Source organism: Temnothorax longispinosus, chromosome 3 (assembly GCF_030848805.1).
Source record: "Temnothorax longispinosus isolate EJ_2023e chromosome 3, Tlon_JGU_v1, whole genome shotgun sequence".
In the NCBI taxonomy this organism is placed as follows: domain Eukaryota; kingdom Metazoa; phylum Arthropoda; class Insecta; order Hymenoptera; family Formicidae; genus Temnothorax; species Temnothorax longispinosus.
The window spans coordinates 19,127,061-19,148,814 of record NC_092360.1 but is presented as its reverse complement, the minus strand read 5'-3'; the positions used below and the strand labels follow the sequence as shown (position 1 = coordinate 19,148,814).

Sequence of the window (21,754 nt, the reverse complement as noted above, 5' to 3'; positions counted from 1 at the left end):
CTCATATATTGTATTAATATCGTAAGTTGCTGTAATATGGTACCAACGAGATTAAGTTTGCGTCATACTAAAGAAAATGCTTTAACAATGTTGAATCTTTAAGAAAGTAATCAATAAGTTTCAAGGTTCACGAGACTCCTTTGCTTGTTGATCGCTTTCTTAACTCGACGGAGTTTGCGCCGAGTTTCTGCAACCAAACGCAAAATAGTTTACATTAATAAAACCATAATAAAACTCCTTACGAGCATTCCAAGAGTGATCTCCGTTTAACAAACTAAAATTATTAGCATTTTTCTATTAAAAGAAATCATCTTTCTATTAAGCAAAACAAGATTTTAAGCATCAAATAGACGATGTAAATATATTACGAGTAAAGAAGCTGCTGTGTACTTCTTTAGTATAATATAACTGTATAGTAAATTGTAATTAATTAATGCATATATACATTAATATTAGTCAATTATATATAGTACAATTTTGTATTTCTCATTCGCATTATGCTACATCTATTAAATTATGTATAATTTTTGTTCTGACTCGCGCGCGCTATTATTTCATCTGGTCGTGCATCACGATATGAAAGACGGATGCTTTTTACTTTTAACCCGTATATAAATTTTACTCCGATGATATCATGTTAACCACGTTACCGAATACGCAGAATAATACGAATGTAGGCCAGAAAAGCGATATATTTCAGAACTCTTTTTTTTTTATTTCTCGCGTCGCGATGTTTCGTTAGAAGCATGCTGTCTTTCAATTATCGCGAGCTCACCCTTCCTCACCTTCGATCCGGGGATATTTTCGTTCTCTCGATGCTCGCTCTTAAATTCTATCTTCCCATTTTTCAGCGCTCCCTTGTCCTCCATTCCCGCGGGTAACGGATGGGAAACAGGCGCAGCCGTTTTCGGCGAAGACGACGATGTCGTCGTCGTTGTCGTCGTCGTTCCCGCTCGTTTATCGTGGAACGTCGATCGTCGCCGCGAGCAGAAGACTGCAATTTTGAAGCGAAGACTTCCTTCGCGCGGCTTTTCCCATGTCTTTCATTTCTTCTCTCTCTTTCTCTCTCCTTCGCTTTTTCTTCTTCAACATCGTCGCCCGCCTCTTATCACGTTTATCGTACCTCTTGTTTCTGACACTTTTGCGTGAAAGTCATTCGCAATCTCTCTCTCGATAACCAATGTCTGGTTGCTCCGGCCTCGCAAAACGCTGCTCGCGTTGGAAAGCATGTTTCTCTTTCTCTCTTTTTTTCCCTTGCTTACGATGACGTTTTCATAGATGAGGTTTTTGCATCGGCCAACAATCACGCTCTCTGCTGGCGACGTTTTCTTAGATTTGCATTAGATTCGCGAATATACGCCTGCTCGAGCGGACGCGTCGATTATTATCGATCATGCGTATCAGTAACCGATAAAGCTTGTTGGTAAGTTACGCGTGCATTTAAGTTTGCCACTTTTAGCTGGGCTTGTTGAAATGGATTCTGAAGTCTCGTTTATACAATCGGAAAAGTAATTGAACGCATTGCTGTTTATTGCATAGTTTTTTAAAAATATAAGCAACAGTTTTCACTTGCATTTATTAGAATTTTAACACATATTAAACATATCGATATTTTATAAATTATAATTTATCTTAAAATTTACTTGAAATTCTACGAATAAGATTTATTGTTATATTTACATCTTCAATTTGTCAAAAAACTTGTCAGTTGAATCATTGAAGTCAAACTGCAGACAGAGTAGTCTAATTCGCAGTTTCGCCTAACTATGATTCTGCATTGTTTGGTCTCTAGTATACCTGTAGTTTAGAGATAGCGCTTAGCTTCTTGGACAGTTTATATCCTTTAGTGGTCTATCCTTTAGTTCCTAAGAGCATTGGGATAATGTTTAAGCACAAGGGAATAACGCGCGCGATGACAAGATATTCCGATTAATTCGTCGCGTTTTGCTGAATATTTCCTGAGGCTTGAAGCACGCTTGGAAGACCAATGTACACTCGGGATGTTTATATTTAATGTAAAGAGCGTCTTTCGTGATCCTTTTTTCTCTCTGTTGCATAGCAATGGATAATTACAAAGATAATTACAATGAAAGTACCATCCATCGGATGGCAGATCTCTGTCTCCATCCTATTCTCTCGGTCTCGTTCAAACCCACCCAATCTTTTAACCATTGTATTTTTGTAACTTTAATTATCACGTGTTTCCTCGCAATTCCGGGCTACTGGGATTTTCTATGGACGGATATATATATATATATATATATATATATATATATATATATATATGTATATATGTATATATACATGTATATGTATACATTCGGCCATTTACTGGCGGGCCCATTTACCGCTTGGCGTACTAAACGTAGTTATTCACGATAGGAGAGGCGCAACGAGCCCGTTCAATCTCCATTGGGAATTCGGTACGGCTAGCTAATTTCGGAGTCTGTTATCGACGTCGTAGGATTTTCGACTCCCATTTATTTCTGGCTTCCAGCTCGTCGCAAATACCTCCTCTGCCCATGCGACTCAAGTCTGTTAGCTATAAAAAACGCCGATACTTAATACAGATAAGATATTTATTAGATCGTATAAAAATATGGAAGTGAAGGTTTCTAACCCTTCGGAATTCTCGTTGAGTGATCAATCCTATATCGAAGAGAGATTCTTATTACGATGAGATTCGAGACAAGAAAAGTTTCATTAAATCGTTTTAATACTTCTCCGCCATGCGTGAAGTGATGTGAAATGAGAAAAACAATAATCGTCTTCATGTTTAATGTGTGCGATGTCTAATGCGTTGAAGTTGAGTGCTATCTTATTTAATTTTAACATTATCGAGAAAGGTGGAACATTTTGCTCAGATATTTCTAATAAAAATTTCATTATCCTTAAAAGTCTTATTTTTATTATTATAGTAATAAGATTATAAAAGAGATAGCATAATTATTAAATAAAGTCTCTGTTGTAATATAACATTTAAAAAAAGATAAACTTAAAAGAAAATTTAATATCAGGAAATATGGGGAGGATGAGGATAAATTTATTCAAAGGGATGTAAAAAATTTGAAGATACAAGTCACCAGAATAATATCTTTTATTTACCTTATTTTTATTTTTATAGTTAATATCTTTATAGTCAATATCTCAATATTGTTAAGATTAAGATCGTAGATCAACGGGTACCATAAAATATAAAACATATATAGATGACTTATTTATAAGACATCGAAAAATAGCGATATATATTTCAGGATCGAGAACGGATATATTCTCCTTACAAGTTAAACAGTTAGGAGAATATGTTTCCAGTGCAGTCACACGATTTCAATTAGAAATGGAAGTAATTGGATTATTTTACCAATGTTGTTTGCCGTCTTCAACGAATGGCATTTAACTTCTTTTCTTCGACGATAACTCTCAACCTGTCTTAAAGCATCCAATTATCGTTTATTGCGCTTAGGGCTCGTATTCTCCTCACGCTTGATTATTTATTTCTCCGCCGATTTTTTGAATCAAATTTCCATTAAAAGCCGGTCTTTTTTCTTCATTGCTATACGTGGAATCTCTTTGCTTTTGAACTTTTTACCTTATGATCATTTTAATCCCCCTTTCCTCCTTTTCTTCTTGCAATTACCCTTAGAAAAAATAAATTTTCCTTGCAGCTTTACTCCATTTTTCGAATTTTTTAACAGATAAAATAATGTTCTCTAAATTACTCGCTTCACCATTTTCGCGTTAATGCAACATTTAGATAATTTATAATAATTTAGTTTTTAATACTGTGTATAGTTTTATATATAACAGATACATATTTTTTATATATAAATAGATACTGCATTGATTTTGCGAGTTTATTCATGACTTTTTTTTTATAGAAACTGTTATAATTTGCGCATTGAGCGCAACAAACAAATCGAAGATTGTATAAGGAATGTGCGAGAAATATTTCTTTGTATCGCGATATCGTGAAAGATTCGCCGTTTTAAGCCGTCCAACGGAACAATCTTTTGCGCGGAAAGTAGACGACAGATCATATTTGCCCGTCCAAACAAAGTACACGTCTTCACGCAAACGTGCTCCTTTTGCGGCGACACGACTCTCCTTCGGCTCCGTACACGCCGCGATAGTAACATTTGCCGCAATAACAAACAGAGTAATAGTACCATAAACCTCGCTTGGACTATACCCCTCTGTCTTCCCCCAAAATATAAAAATATGAAACGTCTTTGTTAGAGAGCTTTCGTCGAGATTTCCTACGTTCATGTTCTCCTTTACCTTCTTCTCGCCTCTCTCACACCGTAGTTGTCTCCTCTTCTGGCACTCTCAGCTATTCCGACTTCTTTTTTTTCTATAATACTTCTTCTTCGTCGTACACGGCCATATCATCCTTCCATCCCGTTCGCTCGTCTCTCATTCTCTCGTCTCTTCTCTTCTCCCGACGATCTCATCTTTCTCTCTCTTCCTCTCCTCGTCATCTCTCCACACTGAAATTTTTATGGCGTGTCCAATTTCCGACGTGGCTAATAGGCATTAAAGCTGACGGACTGACATTCTCTGTTTAAAGAACGGGACGAACAAAAAGCGCGAACGAAAGTGGGATCTGCGGGGAAAGCGAAATTGTGCGTTAGGAAATGGAAATTGTCGTCCCCGCGATATCTACAATGCCTTAGTTCCATACTTTGTGTGGATGAGTTGTTCTATTATTTATATTTATTTTTATAGACAGCGTGAATATTTTCTTTTTTTTTTTTCTTTGAAGATAATATTCTGATTTTAATGGAATTTTCTCATTAAAGTTATGAGATATACCTACGAATTCATTTGTGAAACAAATATAGTTATAGTTTTTTAATGATACACAATTTCGGAAAATTAAAACATGTATATTTAAGTAACATATCTGTTTTTTCTAAATTTTATTTTAACTTTCATGATAAATTTTGTACAATATATATTGTTTAAAACACGATTTTTACCTACCGTAATTTGAGATGTAGAATTGCATTGTAGATACATAGATGATTATTTTGCTTTTGATTTTAAGAAATGAAACGTTACATAGCTGTACGTTCGTAATTTGAAATTTTAGTTTAATCGCGGTTCGTGAAATCACGCCATTCAGCGCGTTTGCGCGACGCAAAGTGGATCCATTAGACGCCGGCAATCCCATAAATTTCTACTTTACGCATCCAGCTGAAGTTTTTGAATCGACAGCGACGAGAAACGATCGATCGTCGATGAACGTCGTCGGCGCCACGGCGGGGATCGATGACGCGTACAAAGTAAAAAGACCACCAGTCGCATTTATTTTCGATGCTTCGCGCTTTTGGCTCCGGTCGATGAAGGGGAGGGGGGCACGGGGGCAAATCCGGGGAAAATAATTAATTAAAAGTCGGCGCTTAATGGGTTACAGATTAATGCTCGGTGTTGCACAGCACTGTTTATTCTACAGCAGCCGGAGTAATAAATCAGTGTCTTATCGGTGAGGAAAAGCCCTCCGCGGCCAACGTTAAGAATACTCATTTTCAAGACGCCGCTAGTTTGCACGTCGATCGCGGATGATCGATCCTCGTCCTCCGCTCTACGACACGTGAAAAATTTGGCGGTGCATCCGCAACCGCATGACGAAAGACGCGAACAATTTGGCGCGAGTCCAACGATCGCGTAACGAACGGGGGACAAAATCACAATCGACCGAAGAACGAACGAAATTTGTAATGAAATTTGCCTTCAATCCAATCCGTCGAGTGGCTGCACATGAGCCAGAAATTTGTTACGCCAAACGATTTATTTTGCGGTAGCGTTTATTAAAACTATCATTGCTTATTGCTATTTTTATCAAGATGGCTGTTTTTTTTTTTAATAACAGGAAGCGTCTGATTTCTTGGAGGAACGAAAGTACGTCAACGTGGCGCGATTCTGGGATGTTGGCAATTTCCGAGGCATTTCATGCTCAGAAGTTGTACGTGAAATGTTTCCCAAGTTTGCGCGAGTTTTACTACCCCGCGAATATCGACGAAACCGCGACGCACCTATCGAGGCGTTTGCCGGCGATGACGTATTTTTATAGCGACGATGACTTACGCCGCCAACCTATACCACTGCCGTTTCCACTCGCGATTCTTATTTCATCGCTGGCGGGCGCAGGCGGCGGAAGTTTCCGTTTCGCGCGGGGTGTCTGTAAGAGTTGCCGACGATTTCATACATTTTCTACGTCGCCAGCGCGCGCGCCTCGCGCCTCGCAACGCGAATAAACAAGTTTCCGAGCCTGTAAGTCAAACGTCCAAACACGTCGTTGCAGTTTCGTGCTGCCTCGTCGGAGCGGAAGTTACTCGAATATCGCGGAGGGAGTTTAGCTAGACGTCGGATGGTAAGGGCGACGGGAAATGCGGCGCGGCAAAAGGGGTGGGGGACGATAAGGACTATAGGGGGCAGAGGGGAGGAAGGGGCATCGATTTTCCACCATTACATTTCCGTCTTGCGGCGCCTCGAAATTGCACGGAGCGACAGATATCGCGGTCCCGCGATCAGTCCGCCGCGCTTCTATATGTAGGGCAAACTACGGGATAATCTCGCGGTCTGGCTTGTTTCGTAATACCCGTGCCCCGGTTAAATCGAATAATTCCTCTTCCTTATCGGCGTACCCATGGCTAATGCGGAATTTCCCTAATATTTTTATTAGTAACGCGCCGCTTTCTTAATTTTTGTCTCGCGTTTACGCGCGTACATAATCGCTAATAATCGCGCGCTCGCACACTTCGTCAATTTTCCCAGGCATCACGCCGCGTGCGATCTTGTCGCGAGATTACCGAGCGGTTAATCCTTTAACTCATTTAAATCTTCGATGCGTTTTCTATGGCACGAATATGGCAACGTTTGGAACTCATTAATTATCAAAACGCTTTACGCTTTCCATTTCTTCAATGTTTCTTATGAATTTATTCAAAGACGAAGTAAATTTGCGATAAATGTATAGAAATTACATATTCGAGGTGCAAATTTAACATTTGTATTCAAGATTTATATCGCTATGTTTATATCACGCATTTTACATTTTTATGTTCATTTAAGAGCATCTTTGCGTATATGCACATGTTTTCGGAAAGATCTCGTCGGGCGTCGGGCATCGAAGACGTTATACCTTCGTAAATTTAATTGAAAGAACGAAAATATCGAGAATCAATTCAGTTACACGCTCCAAGGTTTAATTAACGTTCTCCTCGACGATTCGCTCTCTCACTGGGTAGTACCTTTATTTCTCGGGAAATATTCAATAATAAGAAAATACCGTGCCGCGCTGTATCACGAGCACCAACACCTCGCCGCAATAAATCACGAGGCAGATATCGAGCGCGCATATTTGCTGGAAGCCCTGGCTTTATCGAGAGACCGCGGCCAACGTAACGACACGCGTCGCATTCAAGGTGTCCCTCTTCTTATCGTTTGCCTCTTGAGACCTCAGGGGAGCGTTTTATCAATTTCTTTCCTCCCTCTTTAACCCTCCCTTTCCTCTTCCCTTTTCGTTGCTCTCCATCCTGGCCCCGACGCATCAGGACCACATAGCGCGAGTTTTCGTGACAAGAGGACGGTCTAGACATTGATTGAAAGCCTCGGCCTAAAGCGCTTGCCCTCTTCCTCGTCTCCACCCGACCCCACCTCGTGCGTCAATCGCGGCTTGATTAAATTTACGGCTGGTAAAAAAGAGCCGTATGTAGCCTCTCTTCTGTTGATGGAGGAAGGGCTATGGCTCGTAAAGCACACACGGACGCTTTTGTCTTCGTCCATCCGATCTCTCTTGCGTCTCCCTTTCTTTCCCTCCCGGGTTTCGCTTACAAATTAAGGACCGGATCGCGGTCTTAACTCACGCACACGGTACGACGGTGTGGCGGATGGTCCTCTTCGGTTCGCTCGCCATTTCTCCTTCACTTTTTTTTCTCTCTCCCGCACGGCCATTTCATTCTATTTTCCTTTGTAGCTACCTGCTGAGTATTCGGATACCGCGCAATACTCGCGAATACGGGAGAGAGAGACAGAGAGAGAGAGAGAGAGAGAGAGAGAGAGAGAGAGGGAGAGAGAGAGAGAGAGTGAGAGGGGTGGGATCGAGAAGGAGGAGGAGGGTGGCTCTCTATCGTAAAAGTGGTTGTGTTCGGCGAGCCGTGCGCTCGTTTCACATATTATTCCTGTGTACGCGTGCTCGTGATTCTTTCCTGTAGGTCTGTTCTGCTTCTTCTTTCTTCTTCTGTTACTTCACAAGACCGAGCTTCTCGCGTCCGTTTACTCTCTTTGTGCTTGCCGGGGTTCCCCTGTCTCTCGCGCTCGTTCGCGATGCGATGCGATACGTCGTGAAGCGACGCGACGCGCCCGTTACTTTTTGCTTTCCTCGCGGCCGTAAAAGCGGCTAATAGCCCTCGGCCGGATTTTCGGACGATAATAAAGCGGGCACGGAACGTGCAGACGACGCTATCGATACGCGCATTGAAGTTCCGGCAGCCCCAATCTTCCTCTTGGCGAAACTCAGCGCAGTGGAATTTTCCAGATTGCGCGTGATACGCTATACGCTCGTCACAAGAATGCAACGTTAAGTTGATAGAGAAGACGAGAGTGGAGGAGAGAAACTTGAAATACCAATTTATTTCCAGGTAATAGCTTTATTAGCTGATATAATTTATTACGAAATATGAAAACACGTGTTACACCTATCGACGTCGAGAATATATTTGTTGACAAATGATGATTTTTCTAATTAATTTGACAGTAATATTATTTTATTTCTCGAGCTATTACAGATAATTTGCTAAGTGCGCCAAATCATAAACCGATATTGTTGTAGGTGATAAACTAACATATTACAGGCATGTATGCACACTCTCTATTACTACATTATATATTACACATACATACACTATATTAGCACTATTTCTACCATGATTAAATAACCTTGTTTTTTTTAAAGAGCAATGTGGAAGAATTAAGGGAGATTTTCTATCGTCCATAGAGATCACGATGTCCTAATCCAGTGTATAAAGATCACACTATTGTACCGTTTGCACTTTACGCGGGGGAATAATCGACACGATACACCGATACGTATTGCCGTACGGCGATAGCGCACACCCGTATGCACCGACTGAATTTGCAATTACAATCGGGCGCAGTTCTCGAATCCATTAGTCACCTCGCAGCGGGCACGGATCGGTTTTGGAGCGGTCTGCGAAAGAGTACGGAGTACTTATAGGCAGGATCGGAGTGAAGCGATCGGAACGCTAATGACTGGGATTACTTCTTGAAAGATATTGCGTCTTCTCTCTTTCTCCCTCACCGCCTCTCCGCTCTCTCCCCGCACCTCGTTTAGTTCTGTTTCCTTTCAATCTTGATGCTCCACGTGCCGCCGCGACGAATATCGATGAACCGGCGCGAGTACCGTTCATTCGCGCGTTGTTTTTCTTTTTCGCCTTCGTCTGAGATTCGTGGGAGTCATGTCACGCTGCATCGGTCGGATTTAGATAAGAAAAGGATGCTGAAAGCATCGTTGGGGTACATACGGGGAAAACGCCTTACGTGCACGAAAAGGAACGAGATAAAAAAAAGGTCTCTCCGATAACTCGGATTTTTGAAGCTATATATGATGCGACTTGTTTTCTTTTAAATACGGGTTTATTTTCCACGTCGTATTTAATAAAGATGTAATTTGTGGACATTACAAATATATCAATTTACGGTGCATTATTATATTAGCGTGCAATTTGCAGGAATGCGTAAAATTGCGAAATTCATAGGATTAGCTTTTGTGCACAGCGTAACAGCACAGCTTGTGTACAGCGTAACAGGATTTTCGAAAAGTTTAATTTATTCGTAGGTATAGTAAAGACAACAAAGCAAATACTTTAAAAACTTAATTAAACGTTATTTTAAATGTTATTATATTTTTTGTATAATTTATAATATATAATTTATTACATGTGTTTATAACATTATGTACATATTTTAATAATTTTGAAAATAATATGAAAATTAAGGTAATGCGCATGGTGTAGAGAAATGAGAGAGAAAGAGAACAATTTTGCCGAATGTAGATATGGATATTTATTTTAAATGATTTATTAATAATTTGACAATCAATTTGTTTATATAGCGGTACATTGAAAACAAAATTAAATGTACGTGCTTTCTATGCATTTAAAAATGTCATTTTACTAGCAAATGATTATTTATATATATGCATAGTAATGTTAATCTTTCACACGTTGTCGGTTTGCGAATGCTTCACCGTTTCTTAAAAATTATCCGCAATTTGTAATATGCGAAAATTTTTGCAAAGTACAGAAAATAATTCCAATTTTTAAGTCTGGACTTTTATCTTGGCACTGTTAACGGGTCCTGAACTCTATGGATCGGACGTGACTGTGTGAGCACAAGCTCGGTAGAAATCTTATTCGCCGCCAAGATACATATATCTCGCTCTACTTTGCATTTTCCATCATGCGCCATTTTGGAGCCGTTGGTTCTCCGTGTCCTTTTACATGCGCTTCTTCCTTTCGGACCTTCTCGGGCAATCTTTACTCCTTGCGAATTCATGTCGGAAATTTTTGCATATAACTCTATCTTGTTTACCTATACGAAATGACAATCTTAAATTTTACCGCTTGATGGAAAAAGGTCATTTAATATAACAGTACTATAGAATAAATTATAATAAAAAAAAGAATATATTAAAAATTGTCCCTCTACAAAGTGAGCATAAAAGCAATCTTCTGATTAATAACTAAAAAATTAATTAATTAAAGTAATAAAGTTTGTTATCATACATAAAATAGGGTACATGTCTTTTAAATAATTCTGTTTTATAGATTAAATTTTATTCATATCACATTATCGTGTGAATTTATAACTTTATATCATAAAATTGAATGCAGCATGAAACATGAGATTTATAACTCAACATTTGTGGGGTAACATTGTGGAAAATGAGGACGATATTCAGAATAAGTTTTATAACTTATTCTGTGAATAAAAGTATTAGAGATGCAAATTGACAGTTAAATGAGAAAATACGATTTTCGGGGTGTCTGAAAAAGTTGGTAAAAATAATATTTCGTAGCAAGCATGTTCAGGAAAATAACAAACGGCTCGTATTTTGCTGTACGAATCTTCCGGCGATAGTCTTCAATGGGGCCAAATCGGGAGAGAGAAAGAGAAAGAAAAAGCGCTTTATTACGGGTTCGCGCGGCAATTCAGCCGAAATCCCGCCGCCGCGCCCGCTCGTTCCGGCGATCGGAAGTAAATCAGCGAGCGGTAGTAATAGAAGTTGCGATTAGTCGAGCGAACGTGACGCACGAGCGTGACCTCGGTAAGAACCTTTCTTTTCTTTGCGCGCAAAGCGGCCTCATTCTACTTTGCATTTCCCATCATGCGGCTCTTTGGTCCGCTCGTTCCTTCGTGCCCCCTTTCGTTCCTCTTTTTCGCACTCTCTTCCTCGAGAAGAGTGCTCTTTCTACAGAGAGCCGACGTTCTCCTTCTCGATCCTTTTCTTTTCTCGTTCGGCGCTTCCTCGTCTCCCTTTCATCCTTCCTTCACCTCTTCGCTCTTTCCCACCTCCGTTTCTCCTCTCCCGTTTTCCTCTCCGCCTCTCCTCTCTATCAATTTATTTTTCTCTCTTCGGAGCAGTGGACTGCGTAACGAGCAACGTAAATCAATCGGCTGGCATTGTGGCTTCGTTTCTTCGACAGTGGTTCTCGATCTTTGCATTGGAACGATGTATGGGACGTGTTCCATCAAGCTGAAATCGCTTCTGTTCGGATGTCTTTCTGTATCTGTACTTAGATACTCTTTTGTACCTTTGAACTTTATCGAAATTGTCGTGCCAGTTTATTCTCTTAAATTAGTGCATTCATTGCAAAATTATATGTAGCGCGTACAATTATTTTAATCTTTAAGATATAGAAGGAAGGAAACCTTCAAATTAGAGGAAATATAGATATATAAATATATGATTAAATTTATTGTTATATTAATTGAAGATATATTTAGAACATATACGATATTATATAATGCTAAAAGAGATTATTGTAATTGACTCAAGTTCAGTTCAATCACTTCAGTTTCCTACACTTATTATAATACATATGTAGAATGTATGATTAATCACGTTAATGGTTACAGTCATTGAATATATCTCTAACGAATGTCAATGAGTGTCAACGAGCATTTAAATTTACACTTAGCAATTATGGGCTTTAAAGATTTTTTGACCACTCGATTGCTCGTTCTATTAAGTTCAGTAATTTTAGAAGATGACAAATTGTCTTGACTCGTGATTTTGTTTTAGTTTATATTTAACTGTTAATAACAATCAATGTTAATCAATATGTGATAATAACAAATGTCGAAGAGATATCGTAAAAATGTCCGGCAATATGATACGCCAAATGATTCCTTCAGAAGCCGCGTCTCATCTATCGAATAGCCAATGAGAAATGTTCATCACTGCGTACACGTCAATTCGAATTTTCCATTTTTAGAGATCGGTTTCTTTTACTAAAACATTACTCAATTTGCGAATCGGACGATCGCGCGAGACTAGGAAAGAAAAGAAAAGAAGAGTAGACGAGAAGTTAAACGGGAGGAGAGGGCAGGATGGGGATGATCGTTGGCTGCGATCGCAGAGGGTGAGAGGATATCTTCGACCAGAGCCGTGCAAAGTTGAGCATCGTTTTGCCCTGGTTTTCTACTACGTGTCGAACGCTTTAAGGGACCTGCCTACTCTCAGAGACGAGAACTCGCCGGTTTCCTGCGGAAATCGAATATTTTCAACGGCATTTTCCTCTGCTCCTCTGCTTCGTGGTCGCGGGTGGAAGGAAAAAAAAAAAGAAAAGTGAGAAAGGTATCACCTTCTGATCCCTGTGCAACAAAAGTTTCATCGCAACTTCTCTCGTCATTTGTGTCTACTCGCTGAACTATCTTTTTCCGTACACATGTGCACAGTGCACAGCGTTTGTGATGAGCACGTTTTTCTAATTAATAATTTTTGTTGTTTGTATTATGTGCATAATGTTTTAAAAGTATCGTAAGCTAAATTTTTGTATACTTTACGTTTTATTAATTTTACTTGTATGTACTCACAGGATACATATTTGTTTATGAGTTTAAGCTTATGATCTTAATCAGAATTCGCTTCATGCTTTTGCCGTTGCGGCTATTAGTAAAGTATAAACTACAAAGGGTCATTACGCCGTAAAGTTCTGATCTTGAGAAATATTTGACATAGGCTATAAAATGCTTAGTGCGGTCTCTCGGGAAGGAGAATATGCCGAAGGATGAAATACAAAATTATAAGCGCTTTACGTTATTTAATGGTATGTCTCGCAGATTGCAGAGAGGGAAGGTATTAACCCTAAGGAACAGAAAAGAAAGGGACATTTTTTGAAATAGCAGCTAGTAAGATAAACTGATAAATTTTCATGTTATTTTATTGTGTTATGATCCAGTTTAATTTTTGTGTTATCTTTAATGGAAGATGATTGAAGCCCAAAATTTGTTAGTAATACAACTCGTTTAATTTTTTAAATTTTAAGTGATTACTTTAATATAAGAGTTGGTTATTATGACTTAAAAATTATTATTAAAAAATGGAAAAAGAGATCAGCTCTAAATTTTTCGGAATTTATTTTTGAAAAAATAAATTCCGCGTTAATAGAAGTATAATTCGCAGTGAAAAAGAAACGCAGCTGATTCAGAATTCGATGGATGTTACTCCATCGACAAGTTTTTTTTATCGCGAATGTCTACATTGTTACAACATCGATTTGTCGTAGCTTGCGTGAGATGAGTAAAAAAGAAATAACCATCATTCCACTATTCTCTTTATGGCGTATCGCGCGCCGTTAATTTAGCGGAATTATGCGATAGCGCTTCGACGGAAATAAATAATTTATATCATGCGCCGCACATTTGACTCCGGTTATAAACTGGTTATGGCGCGGCAGCGGCGCGCCCGCGCCGGTGGGGTACGTGCCGAAGAAAGAAATACGAAATTAAAAGCGTTTTATGTGAGCGTGGCTTTATGCCCGTGCCTCGCGGTCTATGAGGGAGGATAAGGACGGGGAGAATGGGGGACCGTAAGGTCGAAGATAAAGAGGGCCAGCTTGAGGCAGGGGAGAGAAGAGAGAGTAGGCGCAAGGCTGCAGGTTTATGTAAGGTTCATGGGACCGGACCTCGTTTCGGTTTGACTCGAGTATGCGCCTCGGACTCGACGTCGAAGCCGACGTCTTTTTTCCTCTTCTTTCTCTCCTCTCTTTCCCCACCCTCCTTTCCCGCCTCTTTTTTTGTCCTTTCCTTGACTCTTACTCTCCCCTCGTCCATCAACTCGCTCCTCTCTACCTAGTTTCCGCTCACCTTCGTTAACTCGGCCGCTTAATGCGATTTTAGGATCTTGCAGCGATTTTCGTCGAGGAGCGACAGTCTCGCGATTTTCCCGGAAATTTTTTGAAACCTCGCTTGTATCAACTTTAGATTGACCTACCGTGATTCAGTGGAATTTATTGATTTTTATATAAATGCGATTGAAGCTTATAAAGATTTTTTTTCTGCTCTTTTCTTTTTCTATTTGAGATATTTATTTCTCTATCTTGAAACAATATAATGTAGAAATATTACAGTCTTAACATTTTTTAAGCAAATAAATTTTAGGTTAAACAATCGCAATTTTTCTATCATAAGCGAAATAATCCTCAGCCAGCTTTCGGTGGTATTAGAGATCCCGCATGATGAAAAAGACGCGTTTATTGAAATGACGTTTATGATGATGCGGTGGGGATTTGAGGGCACGCCAGATCGCGGACGAATATATTTTCGACAGTTCGCTCAATCGACCATCTCTCGTTGAGACGGAATATTGATGTCGGTGTTTTGATTTGCCTCGCACGGCGGCAAGGTAAATTCGTCAAATCCGCGATTTGGCGGCGATGAATTCGCGAGGGATTAAATTATCACAAAAAAAGCCGGGTGTGTATCCGTGCACGCGGAATTTGCGCTACGATCGAGATGCCCGCTTTTTTTTCGCGGCGTTCAATTATTCCGACGCGCTCGGCCGACTAAATCGATTACTCGTTTCGCTCGTAAAACGAAATTACGAATGACGGCTGCGTAATAGCGGCATTACTGCCTCGTTAGGGCGCGGACGGAGTAACTGATCAGCTTCGAGTACTTTTGCGTCAATTTCTTCTCGAGTGCTACCGCCGGTCTGGCGACTGAAACCGATTTTACACGGCTCATTCTCGACGATCGTCACGCCCAAAGTGAATACTTTGGTCGAGTGTTTTTCGAAATAGATCGTTAGGAGCGAATTGCGAGGGAGGTTTTCGTGACTCTCAATTTTTTTCCATCTTGTATACCGTGAGAGAAACAACTTTGTAAAAAATTGATTTAAGACCTCTTGGAAATCATGTTATCATATCTCCTTCATAAAAGTACTTCGGACAGGTCTTCATCTTTTTACCCCTCACCCAGGAGACAACTTTTTGGACGTTTAAGAATCAGGGAACAAACATTTAAGCACCGTCGATTAAGTTGAAAAATGTCCGCGCGACAACGATTTTTCGTGATACGCTCGTAAGTGGGGTACAGACACTATTACACTATTCTAAAGCGGGAGAAATTGCATCCTGGGAGCGTAATAATTTGCTTGGCCGAGCAGCTCCAAGATGGCGCCCGGCGTAGAGAAGCCTAATATACGTAAAGGTTGATATATATAAGTATACGGTAAACAGACTAAACGAGTAACGAACGAACAGCGAATATATAGACGTGTTTATTGCCTGTTTGTACAGTTCCATTATTTATTCTTTATACATTTACTCGAGATTGAACATTTAATCTAATATCATTATTTAAAACATTTTTATTTATTTATAAATGCAACGTATATATACATGTTGAATGTAGACGTGAATTCGTATAAATGTTCGCATTTGTTCGTTCGGTTCCGAGCTGTCTCACGGCGAGTAACCTTTGCTACAGACGATAAGAAAATATTAACGGGGATACGGAGGTTATTTCGTGTGATAGGATAAGGCGGGGGTGTTAAATAGGCCGCGTTACTCGCCATTACTTGCAATTCTCTATCATTAAACATCCCTACCGTTCGCCACCCTTGCTCCCCTTTCCTGCAATTTGTTCCGCGCATCCCTAAGCTCGTCCTCGTTCTCGCGTCCTCGTCCTCGTCCTCGTCCTCCTCTTTGTCCCTCGACGGTTCCTCTATCCTTCTCCTACTTCTCTTTCCGCTTTCCGTCACGGCCCCGCCCTTATTATTTCTCTTTTTGCCTACAAACCGGTGCCGCCGGATTCGCCCTTGAGGCTCCATATTCTCCTACTCTTCCTTCCTCTTCTTCGAATCTGTTAAAGGAAACATTTACATGGTTCACTCTTGATAGTCATCCCGGCGAATGAATCATTCGTAGCGAAAAGGAAAAGCACAGATTATATATTCAAATTCTCCATAAATGTGATCAGTCTTTATTTATTTACGATTTATCCCAGATGACTAATCCAAGTGAAGTGAAACATCTCTATGCATTATTATCATACTTAATAATTTAAGCATGTCATAAAAATCTGTTAAATTTAAAAAGTTACGAATATTTGGCAAAGTATGTCTTGTATTAAATCATTTTCTTCTGATAACGTAGCAAAAAAAGAAACTCTATTTAATCATTAAATACTGTTTATTTTTAATGATTTATCCACAGGATAATTGAGAAGAAATGTGTAAATCTGGTTTGAACTCGGCAATAGAGAACACTTCTATTTGTACCTATAAGATGTTCCTATATATATGCATTGCCTTCTTTCCAATTCGCATATCTTTTCTCATGCGTATGCCGCTTCCTTTATCTTTTCAGCGTCTTTTCTCTCTACTCCATATACCCGCAGTTCGTCCTTTATCGCGCTCCCTCGCTGCTGGAACAAATAGGAATTTCAGCGGGCGGTGACGGGCCTGTAAAGCGCAACAAGTTGAGCTCCGGGCTGTATCGCAAAAAATATTTAGGAATTAAGGGGATGTGAGTCTTATATTTGTTTCAAGGATAAAGGGGATTCTATCGGGCGAACTTTGAGGAGAGAATAGTATACGTCACACCACGGGAGCCTAATTTCGCATACTCGCACGTTTCGCGAATGTTAGGTATACCGCAACAAAGAAGTGGAAAATGAAAAATAAATATGTAATACTTCGATGTATATAGTTGTATTTCTAAAAATATTTGCTAATAACAGAATTTTTAATGGATTTTGGCTCTCTTTGAGTGAAAACCTATTGGAAGAATACATTGTTAAGATATCTAAAGCGCTCTGAAATAAGTAATTAATGAAGGATAAAGTTTTGTTCTTTAGTTAGTTCCAAGTTGACGGCACTTTAATGTGAAACGTGAGATTAGCTCATCAAGATTTAACGCGGAAAATTAAAAGCTTATAGCGAGTAAAACGCCTTGCTTAATATCTTTTCTCTCTCCAAGAGAAGTACCGTTTCGACTTTATCGGAAAATCGAAATAACGGAGATTTTTTTACTGTCCATTGCCGTATATATTCGTATTTCAGTTTTTTAAACGCACTTTTAGGTCTTGAGCGCTGTTTGCGAGTGTCGAGATTTTACTTTTTTTTACCGTTGCTGTGGAAATGACCGAGGACAGGCCGACGACTACAAGTTGTACGACAGTCGCTTACTTGACGCGGATATTGCAATTACAGCCGTGGTATACGTGGGTGTGCGGCGCGCGTTAACATATATAGTTTCACGCCCGACGTCACGGGGCGCGTTTAAAAGGCCATGAAGAGAGCGAGTTGACCCGTTTTTTTCCCGCTAATATTTTCTTCTTTATATCGTTTACTTTCTTGGCTACTTATTTAAATCTTTCTCTCCTCTGATGCTGAATGACAAACTACCGAGCCGCGAAAGTATCTCGTCGCGCTGAAACGACTCGTGAGACGTCGCCGAGCGCTCGTAAAAACGCATAATGCGTACTAGACTACGTCTGGGGATGCTTATGACCAGCATCGAAATATCCGAGATATTATCGAAGTAACGATGCTTCGATAGCAGTTGTTTTTGGCATTGATTTTTATCGTCGATTAAAAGTAAGTCTCAATCATAATATGTTATATACTTGCTAAATATGATTGATATCTTCTACTGAGTAATTTTGAATATTATACTGATTGTGATGAGTATCACAATGCCGCTACTTATTTGTTGATCGCAATCAATATTGACTCGATTTTTTCTTAATGAAAAATTTCAGCTTTGTAATTAGAATTAACTATTAAAATGAGATAAAAACTAATATTCTAACGTTTAGTATCGATTTGCGCTATCTTCAGCTTAATTATCACAGAGCTCTTTGTTTTTAGTAGTTTGTAATTCAAGAAGTATTCAGACATTTTTGTCGGCGAAAGCTCCACTTCGAATTGTCTAGCTCATCTATGGATGAGAGCTAGCTTAGTAGAAACAGGATACTCCGTATATAGAAATTCCTCTTGGGACATGTATTGCAGCTCGAAACGGTCGGCTGTACGTGTAACATCAGTGCATTCCGACCATTAATTTGTCGTGTTTTGTCACTGCCTCGTACCGCACCCGAGTCGCGCATCTCCGCCGGTTCTTCCGCGTTTAAAGCGGCGCCGAGTTTTCGAAGTGGATAATTACGTGCTGCCGCGTGGGCTCTTCCCTCTGCCGCGCGCGAAAACGCGCGCCACTTGGTTCCGTTCCAGTAAGCGACTATCTTCTTATTACCAGGGAGGAACTTCAGCCGCCCGCGTCGCGCCAAAAAGTGACTGTACATTTCCCTCCGCGGAAATAAATTATGTCGCACGGCTACGTCACGCCGTTCGCGTTCGCGCTGGAAAGCGAAACGCCGGATATAATCGCGTTAGTGAAAATGTTCGTTCCTCGTCGCGAACGAACTTTATTCCATAATCGCACTCGGGTAACCAATATAAGGAATCAATCGAAATTGTTTGCCGAGACAACGTCCGTTTACTAATGAGAGAGATTGTTTGCGAGGTGGTCTTATTTTTTTTCCTTTTTTAATAAGTATAGATTTAACTTACTGCGTAAAGATGATCGGCTATTGCATATAATACACAACAATAGATGAAGCAATGTTTAAAGAAGCCTTTTTCGATTTTACGGGGAATTATAATAGCGGTTTATAATAGCCCGTCGCGAATGAGGCGTAAAAATTTGCGACGCACTTTGAAGGCACGTATCGAGCCTGGAAGCAGTCCGGCGCGGCGGCGAGAATATTCGCGCTTGCCACTCGCAATTTACTCGACATTGTGTTCGTTTGTCGCCGCACCGGTAATTCGGCATTCATAATGTCAAGTGAAATTCGCTTTGTGCGAAAATTTAGTCTCGCCGTGCGCCGGTGAAAGTACTGTCGCGTTTAATTCCATCAGCGATATTAAATCGACATTAAAATTATCATCGCCGAAATTGCCCGCGATAAATCAGAGGTACTTGAGAGGTCGCGAAAGAAAAAAAAAGAAGACAAAAGGAAGCGACAAACGTTGACTATATATGACGCAAGATTGCGACGCGCGAGTTGCGATGCCTATCTCGGACTCGGTAATTCGGCGCGGCTTATGACTTATAACTACGCGTCGTTATGCCAGCGCATTTACGTTTGACCATCGCGATATTACGGCATATAGATGGCGGCTTCTCGGTGGGTTCTCTTTTGTGAGAACTAAAACCTGTTCACCCACCCGAACTCTCGTGGCTTCTCGAAATCGCCGAAGTTCCGTGCTCGATCGTCCTTCTTTGTTCGGGCTTGGCATTCGCGATATATACCGGGTGACCTAATTAATCCTAACGAATGGCGGACCGATAACCGTTCTACCGTTAATAAAGCGCGTAATTATAGAATTACCCCGTTTTGAGGGCTAATCAGTGCGTCGTCGGGAGTGATGCGGTAATGCGATCGTAAAAATAATATTGTTTGAGATTGCGTTATGTCACACCGCTCAATGAGATGCAGATTGCGTAATTCGCTTGGGAGTGCGCTCAAGATTGGCATCACGTCGTGTTGCGATGCCTTTACTTGTAGATGTGCGTCTTGTGATTGTGATTTTCGATACATTCATTTAACCCTAGAACGCATGAGAGGGGTCGATTTCGACCCCAGGCGAACTTTGAACTACGCTCCTGAGCTAGCGAGTGACATTATTGACTCAGGACCTGAACCATAATTCATTTCAACTCTCTAAAAGTAAGATTATGTCGGGCGCAGCGTTGGTTGTTCGCTGGCAGTGAAACAGCACCGTCGCAAAGCGTGCGTGGGGTCGATATTGACCCCAGTTGTGAGTTGCCGTTTGTGTTTCGTCGGTAAGCTAATTTTATATTTTTTGCTAGAATCAATATATTTCATGTATTATTACGTAATCTGAGCATAAATAGTCATAAATATTATTTAAGACGAAATATCACACAACTTAGTCGGTAAAAATCCCGTTGCCTATAGAAGATTGACATTTCGCAGAAAATGGCTGGACGATATAGTGTTTCATTTTTTTCATATTTTTTACTATTTTGTATCAAATAAAAATGAAATAATACTTAAAATACAATTTTTTATGGTTTTTTCATCGACTTTTTCCGTATTTTAACTTTGCGAATTTCTTCATCTTTATAGTCCCAAATAAATATATTTTTTGAACAGAACATAGCGATGACAATTTTTTTTTAATAGTCTAATGTGTCCTCTTTAAAACCCCGTTTGAATTTTGAAAATCGGTTGATTACAAAAAAAGATACAAATTTTTGTTTAAAAAAAGAGGTTTTTGCTGATTTTCTGCGTTTTTCGGTCTTTAAATGGATTTTTCACTAACTAAACTTGAGTAAAATTAAATTTACCGCATACCATTCTCTTCGTTATTAAAAAACGAAGAAATTCATGTAGGTTTAAAGGCCCTTTATTTCTGTAGGACCGGTTTTACGATCAAATAAAGCGTGGGGTCGATATTGCCCCCAGTCATGCGTTAGAAGGTCAAAAAAATGATACATGCGTTCTAGGGTTAAGAGAGAAATCATTCTTTATCAGCACATCTGAGAGAATTTATCTATCTTTATGTATCAAAGAATTATAATTGATAAAAAAAAGTAAATAATTTTAGATGAAGGAGCGTATCTAATGACGCTATAAATTTCGATAACGACACGGAAATATATTTTATTTTATTATGCAATATTTTATTTTATTTGCACGAGAATCTGTTCTGACCTAACGCCACGTTCGCCGTTTGATTAGCTGTCGAATCGATAGCGACTCTGTCATTATGAAAAAACGTTCGTCGTGTTATCGAAGCACTCCCGCTCTAAACACACACTAAAAGCGATAACATCGTGACGCGTAATCTACTCGAAGAAGGTAAATCGGCTTCGTCTCGATCGATACACAGCTATCATGATTCTCGCGTCTGCTTATCGAGGCGCGTTTTCAGCCGGCGTGTATGAAGACATTTGCTCTAAGTACATGTGATTCGCAGGTGCGCGCGTGGGATCGAGGCGTGAATTGCGAGAAAGCAGACGTGTTTCTCGATTTGATTCGCTGGAGGCGAACTCTTTTTCCATTTATACACGTGGACGCGCGCATTTACTTCCGAGTATAATACCAAAATGAAGCAAAGAGCCTGGAAATATTACGTACTTAATATATTTTTGTTTAGAGTTCAAGATAATATAGATAGGTATATCTTTAAAAT

General features: G+C 39.9%; 1 protein-coding gene and 1 long non-coding RNA gene across 16 annotated transcripts in view; one reads left to right on the top strand and one right to left on the bottom strand.

The window, feature by feature from the left end:
* Window positions 1-21,754, top strand: part of LOC139809751 (protein muscleblind) — a 404,286-nt gene that overhangs the window by 108,011 nt on the left and 274,521 nt on the right. The gene's annotated exons all lie outside the window — the stretch shown is intronic.
* LOC139810396 (uncharacterized) overlaps window positions 14,935-21,754 on the bottom strand; it is a 16,597-nt gene continuing 9,777 nt past the window's right edge. Inside the window, exons 2-3 of the long non-coding RNA XR_011731315.1 lie at window positions 16,811-16,953; window positions 14,935-16,392 (exon numbers count right to left, since the gene is read on the bottom strand). This is a non-coding gene — a long non-coding RNA (uncharacterized lncRNA). The remainder of the gene's footprint in view (window positions 16,393-16,810; window positions 16,954-21,754) is intronic.